Source organism: Acanthopagrus latus, chromosome 16, assembly GCF_904848185.1.
Source record: "Acanthopagrus latus isolate v.2019 chromosome 16, fAcaLat1.1, whole genome shotgun sequence".
NCBI lineage: Eukaryota > Metazoa > Chordata > Actinopteri > Spariformes > Sparidae > Acanthopagrus > Acanthopagrus latus.
Window position 1 is genome coordinate 2,163,569 of NC_051054.1, and position 12,702 is coordinate 2,176,270.

General features: G+C 45.7%; 1 protein-coding gene and 1 long non-coding RNA gene across 4 annotated transcripts in view; one reads left to right on the forward strand and one right to left on the reverse strand.

The window, feature by feature from the left end:
• Window positions 1–12,702, forward strand: part of esr2b (estrogen receptor 2b) — a 90,524-nt gene that overhangs the window by 63,250 nt on the left and 14,572 nt on the right. The window contains exon 4 of one of the 3 annotated variants that reach the window (XM_037071641.1): window positions 2,854–2,941. The gene's annotated coding sequence lies outside the window, so the exon portion shown is untranslated. Of the gene's footprint in view, window positions 1–2,853; window positions 2,942–5,935; window positions 6,204–11,652; window positions 11,820–12,702 lie in introns of those variants that run through there. The other 2 variants (XM_037071640.1, XM_037071642.1) reach the window with 2 other exon arrangements.
• Window positions 4,624–5,911, reverse strand: LOC119004591. Its single transcript, XR_005070255.1, has 2 exons — window positions 5,773–5,911; window positions 4,624–5,670 (listed from the first exon to the last, which is right to left on the reverse strand). It is a non-coding gene; the product is annotated as an uncharacterized LOC119004591 (long non-coding RNA).

Consider the following 12,702-nt stretch of genomic DNA (forward strand, 5'->3'; position numbering starts at 1 on the left):
AACTGGCACACTTGCACTCTGTTCTCTCTGATGGGACGTCGTGTTCCCTCGTCTTCTGTTTCTCGTCTTTTTCTTCAGTAACATGTAGAGAAACCACCATCAGCCTGCTTCTGACTGACTCCATTATCCTCCTTGTTAACAGGTATTAGGCTGCGAACGCTAATATGAGGCTCACCGCGTCAAAATGTTATGTTGCACGGCAACCAGGAAGATAATGATGCCTGTTGACCTCCGGCTCCGTCTGCTGTGGAGCAGAACTTTGCATTTCAGCTATTTACAGATAAAAAGTGTGAAACTGCAGCCGTTGTAAACATCCACTTTGACCCTGCTGGTGTCCTCTGGAGAACATCGATTAACTGGTAATGTTTGTGTTTCAAACAATGCAGTTAGTGCCGTATATGTGGGGCTACATGACATGGAGCTGTATGCAAGCCTTACATCAACAAGCACAACACCAAGTGTGCGAGCCGGGCGCTCAGGTTCAACTGTTGCTGGCACATTTTATCAGCTACCTTGTTCTATCCTGCAAACTGATGTGAGAAATTATTTTTCCTGGAGATTTTTTTAATGTCTTCTGATAACTAAAGAAGTGATCATCTGCATTTTTACATCTGCAACATGCACCCAAGTCTGACCCAAATCTACAAACGACCCACCTTGACCTCTGCTGAGCGAAGAAGCTGGTGATAGATGTTGGGGATAAACACCCACCTACCACTATGAACATCACGTTACATACAAACTAAACTCAACCTAACCAGACTGCAACTGAATGATAACAGTCCAGTCGTTGGACACATCGATGCTCGCGTCGTTCTGGAGGTCGAACTTCAGGTTGACACTCGAATACTGAAATTCTGCTGCATTAATCCTAATACTAATGCCTAAAATGTCAACTTTCATATGACATATTTGAAGGAAAAGGGATAAAGGGGAAGTGTGTAGGAGGAGGATATGATTCATCTTTAGAAATTAGATTTTAAACGTGCTACAAACAGATGATGACCCCCAAAAAAGAAGAAAAAAAAAACATCTATACTGTGCAGTGGAAAAACAGAAATCCGTTCTCTTCCCTCCACACCTGAGGCCGGTGCTGGGTAAACATCCTCCACGTCTCCATGGCAGCAGAGTGCTGCGAGCGGTGCAGCACGATGCAACAACACCCGCAGCTCTAAACGCTGGAGTTTACTTCGGTCTGTGCTGCGTGAGCAGGTAATTCTACAGGACGCACCTGATCCTAAAGTCACTGCAGAAACACATCTGGTGATGCAGGACAGATGTTTCTGGGCCGACAGCCGGCTGCTGTGTTGCTGTCAGACATCAGTCAGAGGCCGTGCTGCTCAGCCTGTCTTGCCGGTCCAACTGGACGTGTCCGGGGAAAACCTCCGCCTCAGACGGGCCACAACAGGAACTCATTATCTGAGTTTGCCCAAATGAATTATTCAAAACTATTCTTCATCAAGTGCTTTCATTTATATGAAAAGAACAAAAAAAAAAATCCTCCAATGTCAATATTCACTGAAAGCATCTGTTAAAATCTCACTTCTACCTCAGAAACGTCTTCAATGAGAATAAATATCGCTGCTCAATAAAAAAGGATCCGCGCTGAATGTGTGCCGAGTTCACTGAGCCAATTAAAAACAGATTAAATCCTGATTACTCACTTTCTACATTCTGCCAGCTCCACATCCCCAACACACACATTCACTCTCACTGTGTGTGTGTGTGTGTGTGTGTGTGTGTGTGTGTGTCTTCTTGTTCCCGTCCTCTGTTGCTGGTTTTGTTTGTGCTTGGCGGCTTCAGTGGACCGACGTGGGTGAACGAAGGACAAAAAAGCCCCCATAGCAACAGGCAGATGATACACAGATTCCCGTAAACAACACAAATGGATGGCAGACCGGTTCGACCACTTTCTGTGTGTGTGTCTAAATCACTATTTGCTGCAAACACCAGCCAAATAAATGTGTGTGTTCTCTTCTGCTGCAGCCATCTTTCTGCTCAGTTGTCTCGACGTGTTTCAGACGTTCAGTCAGTCCGTAGAAAAGTTTAGTCACCTCATCTAAACTCGATTATTGTGGAGTCGAGTGTCAAAATGTTGTTTCTCCTCATAGTTTGCCACACCGTCGTATCTGTATCGTGGTGTGTCTCTCCCTGAGCCGGAGCATCAGTGAACGTCATTTCTGTCACATTGTTGAACGGGGAGTTTTCTTTTGAAAAACTGCCGTCTGGGGGTTTCGCGTCTCGTGGTCAAGGACCGAAAGCAGCTCGTGTCCTGCCAGAGAATTTAGAAAAAAAAGCCCTAAATTTTCCCAGACAAGGGGAAGGATTTCCACAAGACTGGAGGTACAAGAGTTCAAGGTAACCTCTCCTGCCGCTGCTCCTCACTCCCACACTCCTCCACGCTGTGAATTAAAAAAGCTCAAAGACACTTTGTTAGAAAACAGTCGTGAGGGAAGGAGGTGAGGTATCAGTGCTGCCAGTGTGAGTGATGCATGATGGGAAACAGCGCAGATGTGTGCCGTGATGATACAAACAGGAGAAACCTGAGTTGATGTTTGTAATATGTAAATGTTTTTTTTTGATAATCTCTCCTGCTTCTCTGATGCAAAACAAAGAAAAGTTGACTTTTATGATGCATGAATACGATTTAAAGCTGCACTGATTCGTTTGTATAGAAGTTGTTGAATGTTCGTGTCAGCTGTTGTCTAACTTCTGTGGTGTCCTGGAGCCTGGAGCATCTGAACTCCTCTCCAGTGAAATGACACACCCGGCCGCCAAACTGAAATGCTTGGGATGAAATGGCTTTTCAACATCTGTAATTAGAAAAACACCAGATTCTTATTTTTTTTACAGGACATCAGGACACTGTGGCCACAAACCTGGATGTGTTTTGACAGAACGTCAGGATCATGTCCAGCTGTGTTTGGAGTGACAGGACCAGGTGAGCCACACGAGATCTGATCACGACAGTAACACTAACGGAACGTGTGCGCAGCGTTGGTACAACACAACATTTCATCGTTTTAGCGTAAATAACCGCAACGTTTCAACATACACGTGGTTTGCAGGAACATGCACGCTGACCAGGTTGTAGATTTAATGAATTCCAGTGAGTGAATTACAACTTCGACTCCCTTTTAATCCAAATTTTTAAATAAAGTTTCCTTTCTCTGCCTCACAAAATTCATCTCTCATCAGAATGGAGGAGAGATTCACACGTCAGGCCTGAGCGACTCCGCTGAGATGATACCTGCGCTCTGCTCGGCTCGTCTCTCTGAGAACATCAGTCTGCAAGATGTTAATAATCCATCTGCCTCCTCCCGACTTAACCTGGGCTTCACCCTCGGCGCACAATAATCAGCCTGTCACAGGAGTAATAGGCGACGGGCAGAGGAGAGTGCTGGGAGCCGCCGCTGAAACTAACTCAGTCATGATAAAGCAAATTTGGCAAAAAAAAAAGGATGAATCAGTTTCACATTTGCAAAGAATTTGGTCTCCAAAAAAAAAAAAAAAAAAAATCAGGGCGACTCAGACACGTGACACACACACACACACACACACACACCAGCGTGGGGGGGAGGGCACATTTATCTTTTTCTTTCTCGCTGGTCTCTGTGCTACTGGAGCAAAGGCTAAAGGAGAGGAGAGGACACGAGAGGGAACACACAGTTCTTCCCTTCACTCAGGATTTTTTGGAAAGGAAATAATAATAATCCGCTGGTGCTGCCTTGCATCCTGTAGCATCGGGCTGCAGTGTGTGTGTGTGTGTGTGTGTGTGTGTGTGTGTCAGCGGCTACTATGGTAGATAGATTTATCAGAAGATAATTGAAGTAGGCAAAGAAAGAATCCATGAATCAGAACATGTTGTCTGTATTTCTAAAGGACTGACAAAGACCGAATGAATGACTCATCCAAGGGAAACATACAGGAGAGGAAAACAAAGCTGGATTCGATCAAACCTTTCGGCTTGTTCCCGGTTCGCTGCCCGCTCCTCCAGATTCTTCCTCGTCTTTGTGTTTCTGCTGCGGATTGTTCTCATCCTTTCTTTGTCTTTGCTGAATCAAAACTACCCTGATTTGGATGCTGAGGCAGTTAAAAGTTCCTTAACAGTCCATTGTTGCAGCACTTCTATTCACCCTCAGTCTGAACCAGTCTGCTCTGATTGGTCGGCTCCTACAGGCCTGAGCATGCATCGCTCTGTTCTGATCTCACCGGGGGGCTTTTCCAGAATGTGGCTCCATTAAAGGAGGTTAAAACAGGATTAACTGCTGGAAAACACCGTCGTTACATCATCGCATCATCACTGTGTGACCACAAAGTCCAAATCCAGTGAAAAGGTGACTGTGACCTTTTTTTCTCCACACATTTCAAACAAGTTCTGACACTCGGCCCAGTTAAACGATCTCATTTCATGCGACCGCACCAGAGTCTGAAAATACAGACATGAGGTCAGCGCAGGAAGTGGATACGATAAAGCCGGACGACCTCACCGCTGACCCGAGAGGAGCTCAGAGAAATGAAAATCAATGATGGAAAATCAAAAATGAGAACAGGCTTTAAACTCTGTCGGACCGAACCAGCCAGAACCGCCTCGCTGTGGAGGTTTGTTCTGATCACGTCTTCCTGCTGTTAAAAAACAAACTCGGCGCACACAAACAAATGGACTGAATTAATTATGGTACATTTTCATGAGTTAGTCGGCAAATTAAACAAATTTAATGGCAAATGAGCGCAGAGTAATTAACAGAGTGCGTGTGTGTGTGTGTGTGTGTGTGTGGAGAGGGAGAGAGGTAAATGGAGAAACTTTATTTACAAGCAGGAAGCTGGTGTTTAATTACAAAACTGTCAAAATAAAAGCACACGAAAAGACATGCCAGTGGAAGATTTAGGGTTCCTGCTCTGTTGCTGATGAAGATTGTATGTGAGGTTAATGAAAGTGTGCACAAAGATTAAATTAAACATCAGCACATTCCTTCCTTCCCCTCTCCATGAGACACGACCGGCTCGCTCTCCAGACGCTCCGAGGCCCAGAGTTCATCTCGTAAAATGAAAACTCCACTAAGCTGCTCCACAAACTGACCTGAACGCTGCAATTCTGTCTGCCGCCGGGCACCAAATCCTCCGGCACCGTCTCCATTAGAGACTAAATGGATGAATAAACTCTCATTGTTGTGAGTTGACACTTTAGAGTCCATTTGAAATGCTTTTATTGTATTTTAGGCACACATGTTGCATTTTACTCAATAAAACTGGACTCATAAATAGATAAAATAGGGAAGGAAACAGTTGTTTGGAGCCCTGCCCCGGGTTCCCTGGAGGGTTAATCCGGCCCTGCTGCTTAAAGAAACAACAGGGAAGAGATCAACACGTTTGGATCCAGATGATCCAGATGTTTGACTGTCTTTATCAGAACATCAGTGACTGTGATTTATCTAAACTGACTTCAGTGACTCAGCTTCAGAGGAGAAAAGGTGGCTGGAATGAAAACACGCAGCTGCAGGAGGTTTTAATCACGTCTGTTCTGCTTTTTGGTTTATGTTTCACTGCAGTTTTATAGAGAGAGAATAAATTGCCTTGGTGGGTCCAGATCGTGCGAGCGGAACCATGTTGGCCTCCTGTTCTGGTTTATGGCGCTCTGGCTCTTTTAATCATTAACTCTGACGCTGAAGGCTGCAGAGGAGAAGCACACAGAAAGTTTAGAGTCTGATGACAACAGCCACGTTTTTTTTTAAAATTTAATTTATGAGAAACATTTAATGAAGTGAAACGAACATAAAACTTCTGATTTCTGGGGGGTTTTTCTGCATGTTGGAGTAAAGTCCTGGAGCCTCCTCCTGCGCGCCGCGCCGCGCCGCCGGGCAGCTCTCCAGAACAGGCGTGGCCACTGACGTCTCCAAGTCGACCAAACCTTAAACCTGCAGGCTGAGGGACTGCAGAGGGGATGAAGCAGGGGAGCGTTAACACCGCGCCAGGAATGAAGGAGCTGTCGGAGGAATAGCGCGCCGGCAGGCTGCATGTGATGTCCGTGTGTAGCTTCACTTCTGCGCGTCACGGTTCGTGTTTTCGTGCCTTGTGTGACGCGTCGCAACAGCAGCAGCAGCAGCAGCAGCAGCGGAGGTGAAGGAGGCGCTTAAAAAGCAACAAAACTCCTGAAAGCAGCAGCTCAGCTCTTCGCTCTGATCACCAGCTGGACCGACGGACAGGTTTGTCTCACTTCGTTCTCTAACTTTGGCACCAGGAGAGGCGGAGAAGGAGGTTCAGACCGCGGTGCGTAACAGAGGGAAGGTCTCCAGGCTGACAGGTGCAGCTCGCAGTCAGACCTTTTAAAGTGTGTTTTTTTGGGAGGATCAGCTGGTTTCTGCAGCTTCGAGTTCACCACTGACTTAATGTGATGTTAGTTTCCTGTCAGCATGACGACCAACTCACTGAAGTTTAGTGTGTTTAAAGCGACGGAGACTCGCTCCTCTCACGGCTGCATGTCAGGTGTGTGAGACTAGTTGTTCAAGCTTACTTGGATATCTTGGAGTTAATGCAGAGCGACCAGAGCTGGAGGGTGAAATGTTAGATGGTCAGTATGATCACATCACCGTCAACCTGAACACGGAGAGTCTCACTGCAAAGTACAGTTAGTGTTCCGGAGCTTTCAGGTAATATTTGATGACATTGGACATTTGTCCACCATGACTGTGATGTGTTTGCTGGTCCAGTCAGTTTGTCTGGAGACGCCCCGCTTTCCTTTATATGGCTGCATCTTCTTCACAGTGTCAGCGGAGGAGAAGAGTCCAGACACAGTCAAACATGTTAACTTTCAGTTTTTAACACCCTGCTGAGAAACGGCATGTATCAGAATGATCTGGACAGAATTATCATCTGTGCTCAGTTTCAGTCTCTCTTCTCCTCATGCTGTGTGGATCAGAGGTTTGGACAAAATAAGGAAACGGCACTGCTTCGCTTCACTGGCTGCAGGTGGTGTGAGTGATAAAGAGGTGCTAAAAAGTGATTTAATACTTTTTTTACTACATTGTTTCATCTCATATTGTCTGAAAGTCTGTGTACTTCAGATTACAGACTACAGATATGGAGATGTAGGCTGTCGTCACTTCCATACTGTACCTTGAATATGTCGATGCCACCAGGACATCTGGACCGATGAAGATGAATATAACGAGGCTCGTGTCCTGTGAGTTCAGCGCGACAGCATCCAGGTTGATTTACTCCTGAACGAGGCGGAAGGAGAGAAGAGTGAAGAAACACAGCTCAGATATTCAGTAGTTATCGATGTTTCAACACAAAACATCAGTTGTATCACAGAACTGCTGCATCGTGTGTGAACATGTTCAGATGCAGCCGACTGTGCACCAGAGGAAAAACAAAGCTCGGGCTCTTCAAAGAGCACTTTGTGTGTGTGTGTGTGTGTTTCATGAAAGGATCTGAAGACACAGTTTGACATTCTAGAGTGATTTTATTCAAGGATTTTGCTGCAAACGGTTAAACCAACTATAATAAATGGATGTGAGAATTCATCTCAGTTCGCTGCCCAAACTCGGATGACAGTTTCCTCAGAGATTCAGCTGCTCCATCATTGTTCTCTGCAACTGATGTGAATCCAAGATATGACACACAGCAGCAGGGCCTTGATCCGGTCCGATCAGATCTGTCAGGTCTGATCTCCTCACAAGAACTGAAGTTGATATTCCCATCAGATTCCTGCAGCGCTGACGTGTCTGAAGAAGTTTTTATGTCTTTTCATTTTGCGTCTCTTGGTTGAACTCGGTGCTCCTCGGTCAGTTTATCATCACGGTGTTACTGCAGCTCGGTGGCCGCTCTAATCTCTCCGACGCTGCTGCTGATTATTTTATCACATCAACAGAACCGACCCTATCTGCTCCTGTTTTTTCAGGCCCCGGCGAGGATGTCCGCCTTTCAACCTCCTCCCTGCAGCCTTGAGTCTGCTCGTGGTGTAATAATAATCTGGCTGTTGCTGTAAATACCAGATTCCTCTTCCACTTGCGAATAACTGAGCTGTGGGGGAGTCAGAGTGTGTGTGTGTGTGTGTGTGTGTGTGTGTGTGTGTGTGTGTGTGTGTGGAGGGGAGGATGGAGGGAAGTCCTGTCAGTACCAAAAATAAGAACTCTTAGCACATCCCCCTTCTGTTCTCCGGGGGTTTCGCCCACGTTGAAAAAGCATTCCACCGGCCGGCGCCGAAACCTCACCAAGGTCACCGCGCTCAGCGATTCCTGATAGCTCCCCCGCTCCATCCACAGGTCGCCCACAGCCAGAGATACCCGAGTACAGAGCGTAACTAAAACACGGCCGTGTGGAGCTGCAGGCAGCGCTGCGGTGGCTCTGCTCGCTGCAGGCGGCGGGTGTTTTCAGGGAGTCTGACACCTCACATGATGATCTCCTGCGTCTGCACTCAGCTTGTGTTGCTGCAGCCTCGTTGTTCACAGCAGCCCTGAGAAACTCCTGCAGAGAAAGATACCTGACGTCGGAAGTGAAGCTTTATTATTCTAAATGCCAGCAGCTGCTGTGGTCTCACCCCTTTACTCCACCCGGCACGTCTCCGTGACTTGGCGTGTGCGCTGCTGTTTTGTTTTCCATCTTCAGTGCAACTTCACGTCCCTCTGGGAGTGTTTCATGTCTGTCTGATGTCGTTTATTTCATCATTTGTTTGTGATTTTTGCGCTTCAGCTGGGGTTGAGTAGCTTTGTAGTTAAAGCCTTCAGTTATTTGTCTGTGTGTGTGATTTGTTAATATTTCTGGCTGCAGTGAATGTTGACCAGATGTAAAGTGACGCCACTATGATCCACTTTCATCAAAAATAGACTCTGCATGTTTTCTCCGCTGACCACAGCTCCTGTGATGCAGCTGCTGGAAACACTAGAACGACCACGATCATGTCCGGCCACACGGCACAGTGGAGACTGTGGTGGGGTTAAAGGACCATTTCAGGAGTTTTGCACGTGTAATCTTGACTTCTTGATGTTCAAAGAGCTGAAACGACATCAGAACTGTCAACTTCTTTGACGATCCGTTAATTGTTCAAATAATTTTTTCAAGCAAAACTGAAAAACTCTTCTTGTTCCAGCTCCTCGTGTGCACTGTGAATATTGTAACTTCAACAAATCCGACATGTCGACATACGATTGGCTGTGGATTTGTTGTCTGGTCAGGTGACGCTGCAGAAGATATGCTTCGTGTTCACACCTGTGCAAATGTTCTCTGTCGGGTCCAGAGAGCTCTCACGGCCATCATGGAGGGAGAACCAGACCCACACTTACAGCCCGGGCGGTGCCGCTCTCAGATGTAACCAGATCTAACAGTTCAGTTCTTTCTAAAAGTTCTTCTTTCCACAGAGTTCCAGTCTGACTTTGGTGTGTTGTAACTGAAGCCGTGTCGCTGCAGTGTTGATTTGTGGACATCACATATAACGGACCGCTGTATTGATTCCTGTCGGGAGCATCTATCACACACATGCAGGCTGCAGGTCTCTGGGTCAAAGGTCCAAGGTGTCCCAATCAGTGACGCTGCAGCAGGTTGAATGTTCGGACATGTTAGAATTCGGCTGCTGTCTGTATTAGAATCATATGATAGATTAATTCCATAGTAAAGCATTAAAAGGTTTTGGTGAAGATCATTGTTTGGCTTCTTTTGGGTTGAAGTCCTGTGTTTAACCCTGAAGTGCCTCACCTGACTTCCTCCTTTGCAGCTGACTTTGTTGCTAAACAGTCAACCTGTGTTGTTTTAGCTCAACTGTTTCTCTATTTTCTTCCTTTTTCTCCATTTCAAGTATTATAGTTAGTTTGACTCAAATAAACTGTGTAAAAATGCTTAATTTATCACGACGAGGGAATAAAAAGGCTCAAAATGACACACCGAGGGATTGTGGGGTTATTTTTGGAGTACATCACTACGGGAGGCGGGCCACACCTGTCTGACAGGTAGATGGAGCAGCAGCAGCAGCAGTGACAGCGATAATGACTCCACATCGCCGACGCTGTAATCAGCCTGTCGATTTCCTGAGGAGCTGCCAGGAGCAGCTCCGTCCAGCTCCCATGTAATCTGTCCGCCCAGTCACTTCCCCACGACTCCTCTCATCCAGCAGCTCCTTGTCGGCTTTGTGAGGCCGAGAGAATGGAGGGATTGAAGCCGGCTAATGGTTTCGCTGGAGGTCTTTGTGTTTCGGTATGTGCTGCTGGCTGGGAGCCTTGTTCTGAGGGGACGAGGGGCTCCACGCTCCTTTATCCAGCAGAAATAAACAGCTTTTTGATACACCGGCCTGCGTAACCGGACGTTCATTCATGTTCCCCGTCTGGTTTTTCACGTTTTTGTCGTGTTGCAGACACAAGCTTTTGTTACTGCCCTCAGAGATGATGTGTTGGAACAGATATGTTTTTGTGTTGGTGAAGACGGTCACACTCGTCTTCTATCTAATCTGACACGACTGAGCTTCATCTGTGCTCAGGAGAAATCCTCTCTTCATGTGAGATCCGTTGTTATGAGATGAAAACACAGTTTTCAGTGTGAACAGGGAGGACGGTCTCTGTTTGACTGGACTCTGCAGGGTGTTCCAGGCTTTTCTTTAGTTGCTATTCACTCATGAGTCACAGCGGAGAGCCGGTTTATTAAGACACGTTTAGGCTAGATAAAGAAAATTCATCTGCTGAATAACTGAATAACTTCTAACAATCAAACAATTTCTGATTTATTTTACTTGTCCAGAACAAAATCGTGAAAAGGATTCGAGCTGAAGTGTTTTGTCTTAAACCTAAAGATGATTCTGAGAAAGAAAAAACTGCAAATCAGTTACTGATTGAGTTCAGTGAATTGTTTCCGAATGATAATTTATAAATATATATTTGAGTGCTCACACGTAAAGCTAAGAATCTCCGTCTGTCTGTTGGTTTGTTCACCCGTTCCTCCGAACTTCTTCTCACACAGCATGATTGTCGATGAGGACTCGCGGAAGTGCAGCGTCGAGTTTGGTGCAATTCTGACATGTGACACATTTTATATTTCAAACGGGTGCTGATGCTCAACCTCTTGACCTCCTGCTCACCAGCAAACCTGCCAAACTGTTTTATATTAATCAGCCGTACAGCCAGACGAACTTTGCGACTGACTTGTCTCATGAACATGTCTTCTTCTTCACTCCTTCGTTGGTCAGGTTTAGGAGAAGTTCATGCTTTTAGGTCAAAACTACCGTGTTCACTCTTTTATCTTGTAGAACGACAGTTTTGGGTTGTTAGAAATTAGGAAGATTAGAGAGAAAGCAAGACGGTTGAAGTCTTCTGAGCGTGTTCGTTTAAAGACGTAACTCAGCGATGGAGAGGTCGTCTTTTCTTTTAAAACTGTGTTGCCACATGAGAGGTGAAAAAAGGGTTGTGGTGCGCCTGCCGGTGGACGTCATACCGCGAGTTTGGTGAGACTTGGGTTTTGGTTTCAAGCGAAGGCAGCGGGGCCACAAGATCTCAGTCCACTGCGACGCTCTGTTGGTGGAGGTGCTCTTCCAACGATGCTTCAGTTCTGGGTGCAGGAAACACTGCGGAGAGCCTGAAGCTGGATAAAAATCAGCATAATTTCCCTTCAGATATCAGATCAGTGGGAGCATGTGAATGATTCATTGGAATAAAAGAGCTGCATTAAGACATTGTCCTTTGACCCTGTGTTGCCTGTCTGGTGGTTTACCATGGAAGGCTGCCATGAACACCCGTCTGTCCAAAGCTCAAACTTCAGCACACACGTCCCGACAAAACAACTTTTTTTTTTTTATGCTGTAGATGAGTAAAAGCCAAACTGTTGAGCCACACAGCCTCAAAGTAAGTGAGCCATTTAATCTCTTTCACACCTTTTTGATTCCTTTTTAACTTTTTAATCTAAGCAATCACAGACGGTGATGAATTCCGGGAAGATACTCTGGCGTGAAATGTCACCAGAATGTCAGCAATTAGTTTTATTCTGATAATTTCTATTATTGTGCTGTGTCGATACTTGTGTTGTCAGCCAGAGTGCGAGTAGACACAAAATGCAGCTGCATGATCGTTGTATGAGGAGGTGTTATTGTGCTTTACTGTCACTTCCCTTTTAAAGGTGCAACACGTAAGACTTTTAGCTGAAAACTTTTTTTTTTTTAACTAAAATTATCGAGAGAATGCAAAGAAATATCGGTTGATGTCTATGTGTCACGTTGAAGATGTATCTACTGAAGTTAGCATGCTAAACAGCTAGCCTCGGCACGTCCCAATCCAATCCAATCCACTTTATTTATATAGCACGGGCTTAAACAAACACAAGGTTTCCAAAGTGCTGCACAAAAGGATACAACAGAAAAAAGAAAAAAAAAAATAGAGAGAGAAAAAAAGATAAATCCAAAGCTCCAGTCGGGGCTGCTAGCTGCAGGGCTAACTAAATGCTAACGGCAGCTACAGTTAGCAGCGATTCCTGGTTAACCTGGTGATGTTTTGAGTTTGAACTCAACTGAAAACTGACAGACAGGCGGACAGATGCTGCCCTAAAAAAACCAGAACCTGGTACGTGTTGCATGACACCTGAGTTAACAAATAGGTTACTAGGTTAATAAAAAGCATCGTGCATCTTTTATCTGTAATTCATCGTAATTAGCAACATGTTCCAGCTGGGTTTATGGACGCCGCGGCCACGTGACCGCAGCACTTGTGGGACACTGCGAAAATACAGACACAT